Below are 22,555 nucleotides of genomic sequence, written 5' to 3'. Positions count from 1 at the left end.
ACTGGACATGGAACAACAGACTGGTTCCAAATAGGAAAAGGAGTACATCAAGGATGTATATTGTCACCCTGCTTATTTAACTTCTATGCAGAGTACATCATGAGAAGCGCTGGACTGGAAGAAACACAAGCTGGAATCAAGATTGCCAGGAGAAATATCAATATACTCAGATATGTAGATGACACCACCCTTATGGCAGAAAGTGAAGAGGAGCTAAAAAGCCTCTTGATGAAAGTGAAAGACGAGAGTGAAAAAGTTGGCTTAAAGCTCAACATTCAGAAAACGAAGATCATGGCATCTGGTCCCATCACTTCATGGGAAATAGATGGGGAAACAGTGGAAGCAGTGTCAGACTTTATTTTGGGGGGCTCCAAAATCACTGCAAATGGTGATTGCAGCCATGAAATTAAAAGACGCTTACTCCTTGGAAGGAAAGTTATGACCAAGCTAGACAGCATATTCAAAGCAGAGACATTACCTTGCCGACTAAGGTCTGTCTAGTCAAGGCTACAGTTTTTCCTGTGGTCATGTATGGATGTGAGAGTTGGACTATGAAGGAGGTTGAGCACCGAATTGATGCTTTTGAACTGTGGTGTTGGAGAAGACTCTTGAGAGTCCCTTGGACTGCAAGGAGATCCAACCAGTCCATTCTGAAGGAGATCAGCCCTGGGATTTCTTTGGAAGGAATGATGCTAAAGCTGAAACTCCAATACTTTGGCCACCTCATGAGAAGGGTTGACTCACTGGAAAAGACTGATGCTGGGAGGGATTGGGGGCAGGAGGAGAAGGGAACAACCGAGGATGAGATGGCTGGATGGCATCATGGACTCGATGGACGTGAGTCTGAGTGAACTCCGGGAGTTGGTGATGGACAGGGAGGTCTGGTATGCTGCGATTCACGGGGTCGCAAAGAGTCGGACACGACTGAGTGACTGAACTGAACTGAATTGAACTAACCATTGCTTTAAAGCTTTTTAAAAAGCTCTTTTTAAAAAGAGCAATTTTCGTTGATCAGTTACAAAGTCAAATCTGACTCTTTCCGACTCCATGAACTGCAGCACACCATGCTTCCCTGTTCTTCACTATCTCCCAGGGTTTTCTCAAACTTGTGTTCATTGAGTGGGTAATGCCATCCAACCATTGCATCCTCTGTTGCCCTTTTCTCCTGCCCACAATCTTTCCCAGCATCAGGGTCTTTTCCATTCAGTCTGCTCTTTGCATCATGTGGCCAAAAAGAGCAATACATCTTTAAAAATTGATGAAAACCGCATTGTTCCTTTAGTACACATTCTAAACTCCTACTCTTCTCCACACAACAGGCCAATAATTGAGAGGAAAGTTGCTGGGGCAGGAAAAACGACTTTATTCGAAAGTCAGCAAACCGAAAATATGGTGGAGTGTACTCCCAAAACCATCTTATCTGAGTTAGAACTCAGTCCCCTGTTACACTAAAAGAGGAGGGAGTCAAGTCAAGTCAAATTCCTTTGAACCTAAGGAATCAAACAGTTAAGTAACAGAGCATAAAAGTCCATCAATAAGAGTTCCCTGAGAAACCTCAAATAAAATCGAGGAATTTGAAGAGCAATGGAAGGCTGGCGGGGAGGGGGGGTGGTTGAGAGAGGTGGGGTGGGCGCGGTGGGGTGACTCAGTGCAGGGGGGCAAAGAGTCCTGGCACAGCAGGTAGTTCAGTTCAGTTCAGTGCAGTCGCTCAGTCGTGTCCAACTTTTTGCAGCCCCATTAATCACAGCACGCCAGGCAACCCTGTCCATTACCAACTCCCAGGGTACACTCAAACCCATGTCCATTGAGTCGGTGATGCCATCCAACCATCTCATCCTTTGTCATCCCCTTCTCTTCCTGCCCTCAATCCCTCCCACCATCAGCGTCTTTTCAAATGAGTAAACTCTTCACATCAAGTGGCAAAAGTATTGGAGTTTCAGCTTCAACATCAGTCCCTCTAATGAACACCCAGGACTGATCTCTTTAGGATGGACTGGTTGGATCTCCTTGCAGTCCAAAGGACTCTCAAGAGTCTTCTCCAACACCACAGTTCAAAAAATCAATTCTTTGGTACTCAGCTATCTTTATAGTCCAACTCTAACATCCATACATGACCACTGGAAAAACCATAGCATTGACTGGACGGACCTTTGTTGGCAAAGTAATGTCTCTGCTTTTGAATATGCTGTCTAGGCTAGTCATAACTTTCCTTCCAAGGACTAAGCGTCTTTTAATTTAATGTCTGCAATCACCATCTGCAGTGATTTTGGAGCCCCCCCAAAATAAAGTCTGACACTGTTTCCACTGTTTCCCTATCTATTTCCCATGAAGTGATAGGATCGGATGCCATGATCTTAGTTTTCTGAATGTTGAGCTTTACGCCAACTTTTTGACTCTCCGCTTTTACTTTCATCAAGAGGCTTTTAATTCCTCTTCACTTTCTGCCATAAGGGTGGTATCATCTGCATATCTGAGTATATTGATATTTCTCCCAGCAATCTTGATTCCAGCTTGTGCTTCTTCCAGCCCAGAGTTTCTCATGATGTACCCTGCATATAAGTTAAATAAGCAGGGTGACAATATACAGTCTTGACGTACTCCCTTTCCTATTTGGAACCAGTCTGTTGTTCCATGTCCAGTTCTAACTGTTGCTTCCTGACCTGCTTGCTGGTTTTTCAAGAGGCAGGTTAGGTGGTCTGGTATTCCCATCTCTTTCAGAATTGTCCAAGTTTCTTGTGATCCACAGCGTCAAAGGCTTTGGCATAGTCAATAAAGCAGAAATAGATGTTTTTCTGGAACTCTCTTGCTTTTTCCATGATCCAGCGGATGTTGGCAATTTGATCTCTGGTTCCTCTGCCTTTTCTAAAACCAGCTTGAACATCTGGAAGTTCACGGTTCACGTATTGCTGAAGCCTGGCTTGGAGAATTTTGAGCATTGCTTTACTAGCGTGTGAGATGAGTGCAACTGTGCGGTAGTTTGAGCATTATTTGGCATTGACTTTCTTTGGAATTGGAATGAAAACTGATGTTTTCGAGTTCCGTGGCCACTGCTGAGTTTTCCAAATTTGCTGGCTTATTGAGTGCAGCACTTTCACAGCATCATCTTTCAGGATTTGAAAGAGCTGAAGTGGAGGTCCATCACCTCCACTAGCTTTGTTTGCAGTGAAGCTAAGGCCCACTTGAATTCACATTCCAGGATGTCTGGGCCTATGTGAGTGATCACACGTTCGTGATATCTGGATCGTGAAGATCTTTTTTGTATAGTTCCTCTGTGTATTCTTGCCACCTCTTCTTAATATCTTCTGCTTCTTTTAGGTCCATACAATTTCTGTCCTGTCTCGAGCCCATTTTTGCATGAAATGTTCCCTTGGTATCGCTAATGTTCTTGAAGAGATCTCTAGTCTGTCCCATTCTGTTGTTTTCCTAATTTCTTTGCATTGATCGCTGAGGAAGGTTTTCTTATTTCTTCTTGCTATTCTTTGCAACTCTCCATTTAGATGCTTACATCTTTCGTTTTCTCCTTTGCTTTTTGCTTCTCTTCTTTTCACAGCTATTTGGAAGTCCTCCTGAGACAGCCATTTTGCTTTTTTGCATTTCTTTTCCATGAGGATGGTCTCAATCCCTGTCTCCTGTACAATGTCATGAACCTTGGTCAATAGTTCATCAGGCACTGTATCAGATCTAGTCCCTTAAATTTATTTCTCACGTCCACTGTATAGTCATAAAGGATTTGATTTAGGTCATACCTGAATGGTCTAGTGGTTTTCCCTACTTTCTTCAATTTAAGTCAGAATTTGGCAGTAAGTTCATGATCTGAGCCACAGTCCGCTCCTGGTCTACTTTTTAATGACTGTATAGAGCTTCTCCATCTTTGGCTGCAAAGAATATAATCAATGTGATTTTGGTGTTGACCATCTGGTTATGTCCATGTGTAGAATCTTCTCTTCTGTTGTTGGAAGAGGGTGTTTGCTATGACCAGTGCATTGTCTTGACAAAACTCTATTTGCCTTTGTCCTGCTTCATTCCGCATTCCAAGGCCAAATTTGCCTGTTACCCCAGGTGTTTCTTGACTTCCTACTTTTGCATTCCAGTTCCTATAATGAAAAGGACACCTTTTTTGGGTGTTATTTCTAAAAGGTCTTGTAGGTCTTCATAGAACCGTTCAACTTCAGCTTCTTCAGTGTTACTGGTTGAGGCATAGACTTGGATTACTGTGATATTGAATGGTTTGCCTGGGAAAGAAGCAGAGATCATTCTGTCATTTTTGAGATTGCATCCAAGTACTGCATTTTGGAAACTTTTGTTGAACATGATGGCTCCTCCATTTCTTCTAAGGGATTCCTGCCCGCAGTAGTAGATATAATGGTCATCTGAGTTAAACTGACCCATTCCAGTCCATTTTAGTTCACTGATTCCTAGAATGTCGACGTTCACTCTTGTCATCTTATGTTTGACTACTTCCAATTTGCCTTGATTCTGGACCTGACATTTCAGGTTCCTATGCAATATTGTTCTTTACAGGATCAGAACTTGCTTCTATCACCAGTCACATCCACAACTGGGTATCGTTTTTTCTTTGGCTCCATCCCTTCATTCTTTCTGGAGTTATTTCTCCACTCATCTCCAGTAGCATATTGGGCACCTACCGACCTGGGGAGTTCCTCTTTCAGTAGCCTATCATTTTGTCTTTTCATACTGTTCATGGGGTTCTCAAGGCAAGAATACTGAAGTGGTTTGCCATTCCATTCTCCAGGGGAGCACATACTGTCAGACCTCTCCACCATGACCCGCCTGTCCTGGGTGGCCCCACAGAGCATGGCTTAGTTTCATTGAGTTAGACAAGGCTGTGGTCCATGTGATTAGATTGACTAGTTTTCTATGAGTATGGTTCATGTGTGTCTGCCTGCTGATGCCCTCTTGCAACACCTACCATTTTACTTGAGTTTTTCTTACCTTGGACTTGGAGTATCTCTTCATGGCCTCTCCAGCAAAGCACAGCCACTGCTCCTTACCTTGAACGAGAGGTATCTCCTCACCGCCGCCCCTCCTGACCTTGAATGTGGAATAGCTCCTCTTGGCCCTCCTGCTCCCATGCAGCCACCACTCCTTGGACGTGGGGTTGCATCTGGCGGAGGAAACTAACTCAATACTGTAATCACTGCTAAAGGGGACTGCAACCAGGGGACTGCTCCTTGGAAAAAAACTTATGATAGAACTAGACGGTTTATTTAAAAGCAAACTAATCACGTTGCCAACAAATCTCCCTATAGACAAACTATGTTTTTCCTAGTAATCAGCTAGGGATGTGATTAAAAAAGGGATTTGAGAGTTGATCCATAACGAAGTCTGAGCATAGAAAAACTGATGCTTTTGGATTGTGATGCTGAAGATCAGTCTTGAGAGTCCCTTGGAGAGCAAGGAGATCAAACCAGTCAATCCGAAAGGAGACCAACCGTGGATATTCATTGGAAGGACTGATGCTGAAGCTGAGGCTCTAATACTTAGGCCACATGATGCAAATATTGGACTCACTGGAAAAGACCTCGAGGCTGGAAAAGATTGAAAGCAGGAGGAGAATGGAATGATAGAAGATTAGACGGTTAGCTGGCATCACCAAATCAAAGGACATCAGTTTGATCAAACTTCAGGAGACGGTGAAAGAGGCAAGCCTGGCGCACTGCAGTCCACGAGGTTGCAATGAGTCAGTCATGACTGAGCAACTAAACAGCAACAACACATCACTGATACAGCATAGACTGGGAATTTATGGAGTGTGTGTCTGGTTTTTTCCCAAGGAAACAGGGGGCCGAGTGGCGGTCTTAAATCAGTGATAATGAGGAAGGGTGGCTTTTGGCAGTAAGCCTTTTCCTGGAAGTGAAGTGGGAGAATTTTTTAATCTTTGCTCTTTTACAGGATCTGAAGTAAGCTTCAACTCTGTCATCAGAAGCTACAATACCAAGAAAAGACAAAGAAGATAAATATACATGTAACAGTTAAAAAATGGAAACTTAGGAATATTAACTCAATAATAATAAAACAATAACAAAGGCCTGAGAACCTCGGTGTATGTACCTTACAGCGTCAGTGAGGGGCCCTGCGTGTTCCTTTGGGCTGTGTTGTGTCTGGTCCTGTCACATCTTAGAGACATCAGTATGTGTTGAAAGACGTTCCTCTGAATCAACAAGTCAGGGGTCTGGGTTGAACCAGAACCCAGAGGTTATACAGATGCCAAAATCTTGGTTCTCTCTGCACAAATGCCAAACTGAAAAACTTGAAATACAAACACAGAGTTATGGAGGAGTAAGAGTGGCTTTCTATGTGTGAGGATAAAAGGGAACACTTTGGGCCCCCTCCTTGGTGAGTAGGGAGAGGTTATATCGTCCGCTAGGGATATATGCTAAGCATCAAGGCAGTAACAGTCTTGTATTCTTGTTTCCTCTGCAAAGTTGTAAAAGGATGGGGTTGGTGACAAGATGAAGTTTTGCACAGAGTCTTAGGTGGTCTGGTCTTCTAATCAGTGCAGTGGTAAAGAACGCACCTGCAAGTACAGGAGATGGGTTCAATTCCTGGGTTGGAAAGATCCCCTAGAGGGAGAAATGGCAACCCATTTTGTGTCCATTGGGTCACAAGAGTTGGAACGATTGACCCGGTGTGAGCATCCTTCTTTGATCAGCAACTGTTCTGCCCTTTGGAACTCACAGAAGGTCATGGAGGCTGCAGTCCTGCCTACAAGAAATGGGAACCAAAAAGGCCTCTGTGCCTGGGAGCCCCACAGGGCCCTGCTCTGCAGCTTCAACACTAGGAAAAATATTTTCCATTTTGCCATTTCTCTGGTAATTATGAAAAATAAAAGTCTTTACACAGCATCCTGGATATTATATGTATGATTAGACAGTAATGAACTATCATACTGATGTAACTAAATTATCCCCTCATCTCCTCTTTTACCAGCTGTGCTCTGAGAATAAGCCTTTCTTCATTAATAAAGTGAAAAAGCAGTCAGATGTTTTCTGTGCCCTGAGAAAGCAAGCTGCATGTGAACTGTCCATGTTCCAGATGCAGACAGTACACATGGATGTAGACAGATGTGGTGTTACCTTAAAACAGTTTGGCCCAGAGACCTGGGGGAAAGTCTTTATGAAATTCTAAGAGTAGATGTACTAAGGATTTAGCACATATGAAGTAGTAAACACAAACTGAACTGAATTACCCAAGAAATACTCAACATTGTTGGGAAAACAAAATTAATCACCAAAGTGAATGGGCCTGGAAATGATCATACTGAGAGGGTAACACGCAGGAAGGTCAGGGGTCCCCAAATGGAGGATATAGGCTGCAAGTGTCAATGTTTTTTATCTTTCTCTAAGCGGCAGGAGGAGGAAACAAACTGCAAGTGTCAACTATTTCCTCCTTTTCTATTCAAAATTTTAATTTTGTAAAGGAGGTTTCTCTTAAAATTCTGTGTTGCTATGGTGACACCTGGTTCCACCTGAACTTAACTTTTCTCAAACCTTGAGCTAACCAATGCATTTTTCTTATGGAAATGTTTTTATTAAGCTATGTTAATGAACTATGTATTTACCCTAGACTCTTCAAGTTGGTTTGCTAAAGAGACTCAGAACCAATAATGGCTCAACAAATTAGTATGTTTTACTCATACAATTGTTCTCCTAATCTATGTTAATGAAACTATTTGACCGGAAACCTGCCTTTCTTCAAGATCCATGTCAATCATTTTACGGCCCAGGACAACTCACCTTGTGCCAATGTTATCTCAGAATGCATGTTGTGGGTGAGGGGCCTGCTACCAATCTCTGAGTTTTGAGACATTTCCTTTCTCCAATTAGCAGCCTGCTAGTAGCTATATAACATTCCGCTAAAGACTAGCAGGGGGGCATTCTTTCTGTCCCTTTCTGATGTCTATGTCAGAAACTTTATTTCTTTTATACTTTAATAAAACTGTATTACACAAAAGCTCTGAGTGATCAAACATCATCATTGGCCCCGGATTGAGTTCCTCTCCTCCGGATGCCAAGAATTCCGGACTCTTTCACAGCTCAGCACCAACCTTTCAATACTAAGTGAATAAGTCAGAAAAGGGGACGACAGAGGATGAGATGGCTGGATGGCATCACCGACTCGATGGTCATGAGTTTGAGTAGACTTCAGGAGTTGGTGATGGACAGGGAGGCCTGGCGTGCTGTGATTCATGGGGTTGCAGAGTCAGACACAACTGAGCGACTGAACTGAAGTCAGAGAAACACAAAGATTAGACAGCACTTATACTTGGAATCTGAAAAAAGATACCAATGAACTCATTTACAAAACAGAAACATCCAATTGTATAGCACAGGGAGCTCTGCTCAATGTTTTGTGGCAGCCTCGATGGGACAGGGGTTTGGGGGAGAATGGATACATGCATATGTGCGGCTGAGTCCCTCGACTGTCATTTATCCCGATCCCTTAAAAGATCTGAATCCTCTTGGGACCCAGTAGTACCCTACACCCAGACACACCTCACTCCCCAGTATAAATCCACCTCACCCCGCCTCGTCTTTGCGCTTTTTTCAAAAACTGAAAGTAGTAGAGTAGGTTCACAATGTTGTGTTAGTATCAGGCATAGAGCAAACTGATTCAGTTATATTTTAAAAATTATTATTATTATTTATTGTGACATAAATAACATTTCTACATTTTCCTTCCTGTATGAACTGCCTGATGGCAGTTTAAGCATGACTGTGCACTAAAATGTTTCTCCCAATTGTTATATTTGTAAGGTTTCTCTCCAGTATGAATTCTCCGATGAATTACAAGGATTGAATTTCGACTAAAGGCCTTTCCACACATATCACATTTACATAATTTCTCTCCAGTATGTATTCTCCAATGAACTACAAGCTTTGCATTTATACTAAAGGCCTTGCCACATAGATCACATTTATATGGTTTGTCTCCAGTATGCCTTCTCCAGTGAATTACAAGTATTGACTTTTGAGTATAGCCATAGCCACATACTTCACATGTATATGTTTTGCTCCAGTATGAAGGGTCTGATGAACTGTACACCTTGCTTTTCGACTAAAGGCCTTTCCACACACATCACATTTATATGGTTTCTCTCCGGTATGTACTCTCTGATGAACTACAAGCCTTGAATTTACACTAAAGGCCTTGCCACATATATCACATTTATATGGTTTCTCTCCAGTATGCATTCTCCAATGAATTACAAGTATTGACTTTCGAGTATAGCCACGGCCACATACTTCACATATATATGGTTTCTCTCCAGTATGAACTCTCCGATGAACTACAAGCCTTGCATTTACACTAAATGCCTTTCCACATACATCACATTTATACAGTTTCTCTCCAGTATGCATTCTCCAATGAATTGCAAGATTTGACTTTTGAGGATAGCCACGGCCACATACTTCACATGTATATGGTTTCTCTCCGGTATGAACTCTCCAATGAATTCCAAGGTGTGACTTTCGAGTAAAGCCATGGCCACATACTTCTCATGTATACGGTTTCTCTCCAGTGTGAAGGGTCTGATGAACTGCATGCCTCGTTTTTCGACTAAAGGCCTTTTCACACACACCACATTTACCTGGTTTCTCTCCAGTATGAACTCACCGATGATGTTGAAGCTGTGTATGCTGTTTAAAGCAGTGACCACATACATCACATTTATATGGTTTTTCTCCAGCATGATTTCTCTGATGAACTATAAGGGTCGATTTATCATTAAAACCCTTACAACATAAGTTACATTTATATGCTTTTCTTCCTGTAAGGATTCTTTGATGTCTAGGCAGTTCTGCTGCTGCTGCTAAGTTGCTGCAGTCGTGTCCGACTCTCTGTGACCCCGTAGACGGCAGCCCACTAGGATCTGCCGTCCCTGGGATTCTCCAAGCAAGAACACTGGAGTGGGTTGCCATTTCCTTCTCCAGTGCATGAAAGTGAAAAGTGAAAGTGAAGTCACCGAGTGGCATTGAACTCTCAGCGACCCCATGGACTGCAGCCTACCAGGCTCCTCCATCCATGGGATTTTCTAGGCAAGAGTACTGGAGTTGGGTGCCATTGCCTTCTCTGTGTGAGTTCTGAGTCCTGAAGAAAAGTTGTGTTACACTCATTACAACTCTAAGTATTTTTCTTGTGTGCTTCCTGGTCTGGCACCAGCTCTGAGGGATGTATAACAGCACTCTCTTGTTTATGAGAATTGCCTTTACAGACACTAAGAGTTCTCTGAAGTGGTAAACCTAAGGTGCTACTGTTGATATTCGCCACAACCTGACTACATTCAGAAACTGTCCCTTCAGATTCAAGTATCTGCAGCTGATCCTGAACGCTTGATCCATGCCTTTCAGCAGGCTTATTTCCTGCATCACTTCTACTATCATGAACTTGTCTATCAGTGAGATTTTTGTTATGGGATAGAGAGGTTTCTCTGTCATTTCTTTCATCATCTGTCCACAGAGACTCAAAATCATGCATATTTTTCTGTATCTTTCTGAGGAAATAATCTTCGATTTTATGGCTTTCAGCTCTTCCCAACACCACTCTTTGAAAAATTTCTTCTTTACCACTGTCTCCTTTTGCCTGTAATTTCTTGATCATATGTATTTGAGACACATCTACAAAATATAAAAACCATATGCATTCTATCAATTACAATTCATAAACAAATTGTTTCATGCTGAGTACATGGTATTATACCAAAAGGCATATCCATTCTGAACAGAATTATGCATCTTCCCAATGATGATCTTAAAAATGTTTGAAACACTAAACAAATAGAACTCTTTAAAAATCAAAGAGTAATTACATGTGATCCAAATTAATTTTAGGGTAGCCTAGCTTCATAGATACAGTGAGAACATATTAATTTTTTCCAAACTCATGTCAGTTTTTAAAGAAAAGGGTATTTTTGCACAACGACTTCTAAACTCATTCTACTTGGTAGTAAATACACTGCTGTCTCATAATTGAGGAGAAAATATGTCATATTGTACACACTTTATGCATACTTATACATAAGTAAACAGTAAAGAACACATAGGGCTACATAGGTGACTTGGTAGTAAAGAATTAGCCTGCCACTGCAGGAGACATAGGATAGGGAGCTTCAATCCCTAGGAGTGGGAGATCCCCTGGAGGAGGAAATGGCAGTCACCAAACCATTTTTGCCTGAAAAGAATTCCATAGATAAGGAGCTTAGCAGGCTACTGTCCATGAGATCACAAAGAGTCAGACAGAATGATCAACTGAACAAGCATTCATTAACAGGCAATACACTGCAATGGTAAATAATCCCAAAGAAGCACTTTAACGAATAATGGAAAACATAAATAGCAGCTGACAACTGTTCAGGAAATTCCCTAAAATAATGGGGGGGGTGGGTAAAAAAAAGAAAACTTTTCTAAATACCTCTTGTAAATCTATCAGTAGATAGACGTATAGGCATTTTATAACATTGACAAGTTGTTCATGTCAGTTACATTGTGTAATACATAAAGACCATCATCTTTAAATAACAAAATATTAATAAATGAAACGTTCTCAACTTGAAGAACAGTCATTCAGTACAGCAATTATTCCCTATTTATACGGTAACTTTAACTTACTAAGTTCATTGGTTCCAAGATACATGTCAAGGAACAAGCTTTGGGGCCTCCCTTCTGGCTCAGAGGTAAAGAATCCACCTGGTAATTAATGCACAAGAGTTCCATTCCTCATCCGGGAAGTTCCCTCATACCTTGCGAGCACCTAAGCCTGTAGGCCACAACTCCGTGTTCCAGAGTTTGGGAGTCACAACTACTGTGCACAGGCATAGAGACAACACACTGTAACAAGAGAAGGCATTAGAATGAGAAGTCTGTGCACTGCAAGTAGAGAGTAGCCCTTGCCTACCACAAGCGGCAAAAAGCCCCTGAAGCAACAAAGACCCAATGCAACCAAAAATAAAAAACACTTAAAAAATGTAATGTATTGGTATGAAGAAAACCAATATTATTTGAAAACCTATTAACCAGAGTCAGAGACAACTCTCATAAAAGTGAAAAGTAAAATAAAAACATACAAGCTGTAAAGTAGACAAAGAGATGTCACAATAAGCAAGACAGGAAGTAAATATATTCTTTAAGCAAAAGTAATCTTTGAGGCAAATTCCCTGGTGGTCCAGTTGTTAGGGCTATGCACATACACTGGAGGGGGCACAGATGCCATCCAGGAATGGGGAACTAACACAACCTGCCACATGGCACAGCGAAAAACAAAACAAAAAACAGTAATTTCTGACCTTTTATGTAAAACAGGCAACATTCTATGCCACCTAACAGCACTAATTACCTCCATTTTACAAATAAGATAGTGGATTCACAGGGTTCCTGTACACAACTCCATGGAATATGAAAGTAAATGAGCAAAAGCAGGACTGAAACCAAGACTTACAGATTCATCCATGCTCTGAACCATCAGGGCCCACTTGGGCAGAACAGAGGACAAAAAGTTACAATGAACTCCAGGAGTGTAAAAAGGAAACTTCAGATCAGACACAAGAACTGACCTGTGTAATTGTGTTACTCAGCCATACTTCTTGGAAATTGTTTCCAGGCACCAACAAGATATCAATTCAGGTCCTAAGGGAGGACCTCAATCAATATCCACTGTCCTTACAGGTTTCCTGAGTTACAATCACAGAAGATCCAAACCACATTCCTGTTACACACACCCCTGAAGGATGTGGCAAAGGTAGTAACAACAAGAACAGCTGAGGGCTCTGAACAGAAAGACAGGTTGAAGGCAGCTCTGTGTAGGATCTGAGACACCAAATGCAATCGAATAGGTGCCAGTCTTTCCCTTTTTCCAGTGAGGTCTCCCAAGTGCAGCGAATAGGAAGAGAACCAGGCTGGGTCCAAAATAATCTCTGGAGGTGTCAGTGCTGTTCTATAGGACCAAAAAGCAGGCATCCGATGGAATCCAGCACAGAAGGGGAGCAAAGAGGAAATAGATCCCTTTGAAACACCTCATCACATGCTTCCCATAGTCAAGCGACAACACTGACAGGAGTCAAATGACAAATTGTTACAGATCATATAAAGACTTTGCCTTTTGGGACCTGTTTTCTTGGAGGTCCCCTTTGCATAAAAACTCCTTCCCCCCAATTAAATCATTTTATTCATTTAGAAACAGCCACCTGTAAGTCAGACCTACTTTCTTTCTCCCTAATAAAACGTAATTTTCTGGTAGGAGACTGATGGGCTCCATGTTAAATGTCTTGACTGTGTCATCTTCCCCTTTGCATTCCCTGAGATAAGAGATACATGGGCTCCAGTTGAGGAATTCATACCTAACAAAAATAGGGTAAATACACAGTCGTTCTCTAATCTCAGGGAACAATTATGGCAAGGACAGAGAAAAGAAAAAACTCCGTTTGTTAAGGGAGACACTACACATGCCCAGAAAGGCTGCTTGGAGTCAAAACTCACAGGATAATCCCAGGCCATAATGAGTCCTGCTCCGCCCAGAAGCCTTCACTTTGAGATCCAACTTGGCTAAAGTGTCCATGCACACTCCAGGGAGGGTCCTGAGACAAATTAGCCAGGGCTAATAAACAAGGTGATGGGCCTGAGGGAAGATGAAGACCCGGAAAACTGCCCCTTCGTAAAGAATTTACACTTCCCGAAGGAGTCTCTCTCTGTCTGAGGTTGCCCATGTGCCTTGCCACATGTACTTTTCCTTTCAATAAACTTTGTCCTTTGCTCTTTATCATCTGCCTCATCATCTGAATTTGTTCCTGACTAGGCAGGCCAGACTAGGGACCTTAGCCCTAAATGTTGGCTCCCATGGTCCAGGGGTTAGGAGTCTCGATCTGGGAAATTAAGAACAATCTTCCAGCTTCTACTCGCTCCCATTCAGTGCTATGAGCATCCCCAATCAATGTCATTGCTCATACCTTTTGTTACTAAAAACATAGATCTTACTTTCCTTAAACAACCATGAACTGTCCTTTATATTAGCATTTTGTAGAATGGTGACCATAAATACCAGTGATAACTTCTAAAAACACTTGCTTTCTTATGGAGAACATCTCAGGGTAGCAGCAAACATATTAATAATCCAAAAACTCTTTAGTTTCTGTATGACAGGAAATTATCAGTAATCAGTGCCTATGTGTGTGCTAAGTCGCTTCAGGCATGTACAACTCTTTGCAAACCCATGGACTGTAGCCTGCCAGCTCCTCCATGGGATTCTCCAGGCAAGAATACTGAAGTGGGTTGCTGTTTACTTCTCCAGGGATCTTTCCAATGCAGAGATTGAATTCTCAGTAATCAGTGTAATACAACAATACCCAGTTGTGGATGTGACTGGTGATAGAAGCAGTAAAGATCCTGTAAAGAGTAATATTGCACAGGAACCTGGAATGTTAGGTCCATGAATCAAGGCAAACTGGAAGTGGTCAAACAGGAGATGGCAAGGGTGGACGCTGACATTCTAGGAATCAGTGAATTAAAATGGACCAGAATGGGTGAATTTAACTCAGATGACCATTATATCTACTACTGTGGGCAGGAATCCCTTAGAAGAAATGGAGTAGCCATCATGGTCAACAAAAGAATCCAAAATACAGTACTTAGATGCAGTCTCAAAAATGACAGAGTGATCTCTGTTCCTTTCCAAGGCAGACCATTCAGTTTCACAGTAATCCAAGTCTAAGGCCCAACCAGTAACGCTGAAGAAGGTGAACGGTTCTATGAAGACCTACAAGACCTTTTAGAACCAACACCCAAAGAAGATGTCCTTTTCATTATAGGGGACTGGAATGCAAGTGTAGGAAGTCCAGAAACACCTGGGGTAACAGGCAAATTTGGCTTTGGAATACGGAATGAAGCAGGACAAAGGCTAATAGAGTTTTCCCAAGACAATGCACTGGTCATAACAACACCCTCTTCCAACAACACAAGAGAATACTCTACACATGGACATAACCAGATGGTCAACATCAAAATCAGATTGATTATATTCTTTGCAGCCAATGATGGAGAAGCTCTACACAGTCAGCAAAAACAAGACTGGGAGCGGACTGTGGCTCAGATCATGAACTCCTTATTCCCAAATTGAGACTTAAATTGAAGAAAGTAGGGAAAACCACTAGACCATTCAGGTATGACCTAAATCAAATCCCTTATGAATATACAGCGGACGTGAGAAATAGATTTAAGGGACTAGATCTGATAAATAGAGTGCCTGATGAACTATGGAAGGAGGTTCGAGATATTGTACAGGAGACAGGGATCAAGACCATCCCCATGGAAAAGAAATGCAAAAAACCAAAATGGCTGTCTGGGGAGGTCTTACAAATAACAGTGAAAAGAAGAGAAGCTTTAAAGCAAAGGAGAATTAAAAAAAGATATAAGCATCTGAATGGAGAGTTCCAAAGAATAGCAGGAGAGATAAGAAAGCTTTCCTCAGCGATCAATGCAAAGAAATAGAGGAAAACAACAGAATGGGAAAGACTAGAGATCTTTTCAAGAAATATAGAGATACCAAGGTAACATTTCATGCAAAGATGGGCTCAATAAAGGAGAGAAATGGTATGGACCTAACAGAAGCAGAAGATATTAAGAAGAGGTGGCAAGAAGAACTTGCCATGTGTGTACACTTCCATGGTGTACATGGAAGAACTGTACAAAAAAGATCTTCATGACCAAGATAATCACGACGGTGTGATTACTCACATAGGCCTAGAGATCCTGTAATGTGGAGTCAAGTGGGCCTTAGAAAGCATCACTACGAACAAAGCTAGTGGAGGTGATGGGATTCCAGCTGAGCGCTTTCAAATCCTGAAAGATGCTGCTGCAAAAGTGCTGCACTCAATATGCCAGCAAGTTTGGAAAACTCAGCAGTGGCCACAGGACTCGAAAAGTCAGTTTTCGTTCCAGTCCCAAAGAAAGGCAATGCCAGAGTCCTCAAACTACCACATAATTGCATTCACTTCACATGCTAGTAAAGTGATGCTCAAAATTCTCCAAGCCAGGCTTTAGCCATACATGAACCATGAACTCCCGGATGTTCAGGATGGTTTTAGACGAGGCAGAGGAACCAGAGATCGAACTGCCAATATCCGCTGGGTCATGGAAAAAGCAAGAGAGTTCCAGGAAAACATCTATTTCTGCTTTATTGACTATGCCAAAGCCTTTGACTGTGTGGATCACAATAAACTGTGGAAAATTCTGAAAGAGATGGAAATACCACACTACCTGACTTGCCTCTTGACAAATGCAGGTCAGGAAACAACAGTTAGAGGAGGACATGTAACAACAGACTGGTTCTAAATAGGAAAAGGAGTACCTCCGCTAAGTCACTTCAGTCGTGTCCAACTCTGTGCGAGCCCATAGACAGCAGCCCACCAGGATTCTCTAGGCAAGAACACTGGAGTGGGTTGCAATTTCCTTCTCCACTGCATGAAAGTGAAAAGTGAAAGTGAAGTCGCTCAGTTTTCGGGTCAGACTCTTTGCGACCCCATGGACTTCAGCCCACCAGGCTCCTCCATCCAAGGGACTTCCCAGGAAAGAGTACTGGAGTAGGGTGCCATTGCCTTCTCGGAGGAGTACCTCAGGGCTGTATACTGTCACCCTGCGTATTCAGCCGATGTGCAGAGTACATCATGAGAAACGCTGGGCTGGAAGAAGCACAAGCTGGAATCAAGATTGCCTGGAGAAGTATCAATAACCTCAGATATGCACATGACACCACCCTTATGGCAGAAAGTGAAGAGGAACTAAAAAGCCTCTTGATGTAAGTGAAAGACGAGAGTGAAAAAGTTGGCATAAAGCTCAACATTCAGAAAACGAAGATCATGGCATCTGGCCCCATCACTTCATGGGAAATAGATGGGGAAACAGTGGAAATAGTGTCAGACTTTATTTTGGGGGGCTCCAAAATCACTGCAAATGGTGATTGCAGCCATGAAATTAAAAGACGCTTACTCCTTGGAAGGAAAGTTATGACCAAGCTAGACAGCATATTCAAAAGCAGAGACATTACTTTGCCAACAAAGATGTGTTTATTCAAGGTTATGGTTTTTCCAGTGGTCATGTATGGATGTGAGAGTTGGACTGTGAAGAAAGCTGAGCGCTGAAGAATTGATGCTTTTGAACTGTGGTGTTGGAGAAGACTCTTGAGAGTCCCTTGGAGTGCAAGGTGATCCAAACAGTCTATTCTAAAGGAGATCAGTCCTGGGTGTTCTTTGGAAGGACTGATGCTAAAGCTGAAACTCCAATACTTTGGCCATCTCATGCGAAGAGTTGACTTATTGGAAAAGACTCTGTAGCTGGGAGGGATTGGGGCCCGAAGGAGAAGGGGAAGACAGAGGATGAGGTGGCTGGATGGCATCACCGACTTGATGGACATGAGTTTGAGTGAACTCTGGGGGCTGGTGATGCACAGGGAGGCCTGGTATGCTGCAATGCATGCGGTCGCAAAGAGTCAGACAAAACTGAATTACTGAACTGAACTGAACTGAATCAGTCCATCTTAAAAGAGATCAGCCCTGGGTGCTCATTGGAAGGACTGATGTTGAAGCTGAAGCTCCAGTACTTTGGACACCTGATGCGAAGTGCTGACTCATTTGAAAAGACCCTGATGCTGGGAAATATTGAGGGCAGGAGGAGAAGCCAAGGACAGAGGATGAGATGGTTGGATGGAATCACTGACTCAATGGACATGAGTTTGGGTTCAAAACTCCGGAAGTTGGTGATGGACAGGGAGGCCTGGCGTGCTACAATTCATGGGGTGGCAAAGAGTCGAACATGACTGAGCGACTGCAGTGATCTGAAAAGACAAGGAAATAGAAACAGCAGAGGACACATCACCAAATTGGCTTCTGACCAACATCCAGACTGGAACAGCCCTGGGAAGTCCCAGGACACAGCACATCTGGAGTCTCAATTGGGTAAAGGTCCCCTGTAGCCTGTCCACTCCATGGGTGTGGCTTTAACACTGCAGTTCGGGGTTCCTGCTTATCATCCCAGGAAACAAACTGATATCATCCATCTGTGAGCAAACAGCAGCTCTGGTTTCATCTTCATGCTGTTTGTTTTGTCTTATGAAACTTGGATGTTCCTCAGCCTCGGGCTGGGTTGGTCAGAGCCTCTTTGAACAATCTCAAAGGTGATCAATCTCAAGATTTGTGTGCTAACTTATCTATGGTGCTGCAAGCCTTGCACTCACAGCAGTCAGTCAGGGTACTCACAGTCAGGGTGTGTCCAGGCAGGTTGGAGGCAAGCACAGAGGTATGCACTGCTTTGTCTTGAAGCTTAAACAGGACTATTTCTTTAATTTCCCTAACACATTGGTGGCTGCATGGTAAAAAGTTAGCTTGCCAGTGCGGGAGACATGGGTTCGATCCTTGTTCTGGGAAAATCTCACATGCCAGGGAGCAACTAAGCTGAAGGACAGATACTGAGCCTGTGTAGCAAAACTACTGAAGTGTGTGTGCCTAGAGCTGGTGCTCCACAACAAAAGAAGCCACCGCAGCGAGAAGCCATGCACCCTGCAAGCAGAGGGTAACCCCCACTTGTCTCAAATAGAGAAACGGCCATACAGGAAATAGACACCCAGTACAGCCAAAAGAAAAAAAAGAAAAAAAAAAAAAACAACCAAAAAGCCTTGCCTTTGTCTATGTGGGCACTAAAGCACCACTGGAGGGTGATGTACATTTCACAGGTCAAAGAACAGAGCAGGAAGTTGAAGAGAAGAAAAATCTCCCGTGAGAGTTCACAAACACTAAATATCTGTTTTCTCACAGAACTCTCGCACTTCAAGAGTTTCCCAAACACAGTGAATGGTGTGTCTTCCTCTCTGTCCTTGTGACAGCTGACCTGAAATCATACTCTTGATCCTTTCCCATTCATCTGATTTTCTGCTAATTAGCATCTCATTCTCCACAATCCAGGGATCTTTCTCATGCTACAAAAATAGAGTTATGATTCAGGTCAGAATCAGAAATTCCTGTTCAGAAGAAACGTCATACTTGGCTTCTTCCAGAATCCAAACTTTCTTTTTTAAAAATAAATGCATTTTCCATCTTTAATAATTTTGTTTATTCATTTAATTTGGCTGGAGTGAGTGATCCTTGCTGCTTGGAACTTTCCCCAAGTTGGCCAAGAAGAGGTTACTCTCCAGTTCTAGTGTTTGGTCTTCTCATTTACTTTGGCCCTTCCTGGGTGCATGGGCTTCAGTAGTTGTGCCATGTGGGCTCAGTCATTGCAGCTTCCAGGCTCTAGAATGCTGCTTTAGTAGTTCTGGCCTACAGGCTAAGCTGCTCTGTGACGTGGGATCTTCCAGACCAGGGATCGAACCTGTGTCTCCTGCACTGGCAGGTGGAAAATCCCAGCTCTTTTGTCAGTCAAGAAATGAGGACATTATGATGGACAGAAAAATATTTTACAAATTACTTTACTATTTGCGTCCTTCGGAATGCACAGGGAACAGTATAATATACAGTATAGGATGTATCAGGTATCTATTTCCTTTCCAAGAGTTACTGAACCAAGAACACAGGGGTATAAAACAGGCAACTGGATATTTCAAAGTTTGAGATCAGCTTTATAAACAGTCAAGCTCTGGAAAAACTCCTTGTGTGTCACACAGTGGGCAGGTCATCAGAAGGAAAGACAAGTTTGAACTCCCGATGCCAAACACGAAGTCTTACATGTCCGAGTGAACAAGGTTTTCAGCTCAGTCAAGAAAAACAGGGCTCCCAAGAGACAGCGAGGGGAAATGCAGAGATACCCCTAAGTAGATCCCTACTTCAAAGGGAAGTGATCCTCACCCACAGACAGCAGGCTCCTGAGGGTCTCTGGGCAGGGTCCAGACAGTCCCCCTCCTCGGGAGTGAAATCTATGAACACATCCTTGAAGGTCAACTGTGCCTGAAATGAAAACACATTTCACCAAAGGGCTCTGAGGAGGGTTCTTATTTTCACAGAAAAGGAGAAGAAGTGAGACAGGTAAGGTCAATTCAGCTCAAGTAATATTCTGATACATCCATGCAAATCTATATGGAGCAAATTGTTGCTCTCTAATTTAATTTCCTGTTTTTTTCATAAGATGATGATATCCTCCAATCAACATGAAGTCATCATGGGTATAGACAAGGCAGGAAAAATATACAAATTCCAATCAACAGTGGGTCGTTGATGCAGAAGTGTTATGTTCTACACACTGAGTGACATTCACTATCTAGATGAGTTACAGCAAGACTGCTGTCTTCAGAGAGGACAAAGTCCACAGTGGCCTTAAAAGAACACAGACTGTGATGAGGATGTCATCATCACACTGATGAGAGGTGTCTCAACACTTCATACACACTAAGCATTACTCTAAAGACTTTATCCATATGAACTTGTCATCAACATAACAGCAACAGTAGAGAAAGATCTGTGTCCATCTTACTGGGGAGAAAGCTCTGTCACTCTAATAAAAAGCTCCCATCAAACAGTTAAGAAATGAGGCAACAGCACCTGAGCTCAGGTGGTTGGGAGAGACAACTGAACCTAAGGAGTCAAAGAGTTAAGTAACAGTATAAAAGACCATCCCCAGAGAGTTCCCTGAGAATACCTGAAACAAGTTCAAGGGAGCTGAAGTGCAATGGAACAGCATAAATAGTCACTGTACAGGGTCACCCCCTCTACACCCCCAACCCACACAATGTCAATAATCTGACTACTATTAATATTATTCATGTGGTGTAGTAGAAAATATTAATGGCCATGGGATGCACACTTAAGATACAACTGCAACTGCCCTAAGCATAAACTGTATTTATGAGGTGGTTTTGTAATAAAATCATGAGGTTACATATCCATGCACTCATGCATGCACAAGGAAACACACAATTGATTGAAACACGAGTTGTCTTTATTTTTTTCTTTCGTTCAATCAAAAGTTAGTGAATATCAACTCTGTGTCCCTAACTGGGAGTACAGCAGTGAAGATGATGGAGCTTACCAGCAGCCAGCCGGCCAGTTCAGTTCAGTTCAGTTCAGTTGCTCAGTTGTGTCCGACTCTTTGCGACCCCATGAATCGCAGCACACCAGGCCTCCCTGTCCATCACCAACTCCCAGAGTTCACTCAGACTCACGTCCAATGAGTCAGTGATGCCATCCAGCCATCTCATCCTCTGTCGTCCCCTTCTCCTCCTGCCCCCAATCCCTCACAGTATCATAGTCTTTTCAAATCAGTCAACTCTTCGCATGAGGTGGCCAAAGTATTGGAGTTTCAGCTTTAGCATCATTTCTTCCAAAGAAATCCCAGGGCTGATCTCCTTCAGAATGGACTGGTTGGATCTCCTTGCAGTCCAAGGGACCCTCAAGAGTCTTCTCCAACACCACAGGTGAAAAGCATCAATTCTTCGGTGCTCAGCCTTCTTCACAGTCCAACTTTCACATCCATACGTGACCACAGGAAAAACCATAGCCTTGACTAGACGGACCTTAGTTGACAAACTAACGCCTCTGCTTTTCAATATGCTGTCTAGGTTGGTCATAACTTTTCTTCCAAGGAGTAAGATTACATCCATAACTTTAACATCACTATTTTTATATGTGCTGTGAAATAGGCCTGGTGCTAAGAGAAGATTCAACAGAAAGTCGTGACCTACATGGAGAAATCAGACAAGGTCTCTGAGAGGAAGAAACACTTAGGATTGGCAAGGTGGGAAATGGAAGAGTTCTGTAAGCAGAGAGAAGAGCCTGAGTGCTCTGACACACAAAGATATTTACTGAACAGAAAACCAGCCAGTGTGACTGCAACGTGGGAACGAGGATGGGATAATGCCAAGTATAGGCTGATTTCTGCAAGGCCTATAAATTGAAGATGTTATTTCAAAAGCAACTGGACAGGACTTAAGAATCTGCAGGAGGAAAGTTAGAGGTTTAGGTTTGTTTTTCAGCAATTACTCTGCTATGCGAGGAGGTTGGTCTTCAGTTGGCTCAGTCATGTCAGACTCTATGGGACTCCATGGACTGTAGCCTGCCAGCCTCTTCTGTCCATGGGATTCTCCAGGCAAGAAAACTGGAGTGGGCGGCCATTCTCTTCTCCTGTATTTTGGCATCTTTCGGACATTAAAAGTGAATGAAATCTAAGTTTGACTCAGTAAGTTTGTTAACATTCTATTTCCTTTTTACAGCTTATTTGGTTTGTTTATGCTGGGCCTTTGTTGCTGTGATCCAGCTCTCTCTACTTGTGGCTGCACTGCATGGAGTTGTGTCTGCAGTGCCCAGGCTTCTCATTGCAGTGCCTTCTCTTGTTTCGGAAGACAAGCTCAAGCATGCGGGCTTCAGTAGTTAAGGATTCCGGGCTCCAGAGCACCGTCACAGCAGTTGTTGGGCATGGGCTTAGTTGCTCTGCAGCATCTTCCAGGAATTGGGATAGAACCCGTGTCCCCTACATTGGCAGACACGTGGCTATCCACTGTATCACCAGGGAAGTTCTCAACATTATCTTATACTATTAAAAACATAAAAGGTAGTACAAGCAGAAAATAA

At 42.8% G+C, this 22,555-nt stretch overlaps 1 protein-coding gene across 4 annotated transcripts in view; it reads right to left on the bottom strand.

The window, feature by feature from the left end:
* Positions 1-5,204: 5,204 nt before the first annotated feature.
* Positions 5,205-22,555, bottom strand: part of LOC105605940 (KRAB domain-containing protein 4-like) — a 60,341-nt gene continuing 42,990 nt past the window's right edge. For 2 of the 4 annotated variants that reach the window (XR_009596418.1, XR_009596415.1), the window contains exon 5: positions 8,639-10,640. The gene's annotated coding sequence lies outside the window, so the exon portion shown is untranslated. Of the gene's footprint in view, positions 10,641-19,840; positions 19,940-22,555 lie in introns of all 4 variants that reach the window. The other 2 variants (XR_009596417.1, XR_006055986.2) reach the window with 2 other exon arrangements.

The sequence above is a fragment of the Ovis aries genome, chromosome 14 (genome assembly GCF_016772045.2).
Source record: "Ovis aries strain OAR_USU_Benz2616 breed Rambouillet chromosome 14, ARS-UI_Ramb_v3.0, whole genome shotgun sequence".
In the NCBI taxonomy this organism is placed as follows: domain Eukaryota; kingdom Metazoa; phylum Chordata; class Mammalia; order Artiodactyla; family Bovidae; genus Ovis; species Ovis aries.
The sequence above is the reverse complement of the archived record's forward strand: the minus strand, read 5'-3'. Positions and strand labels throughout refer to the sequence as shown.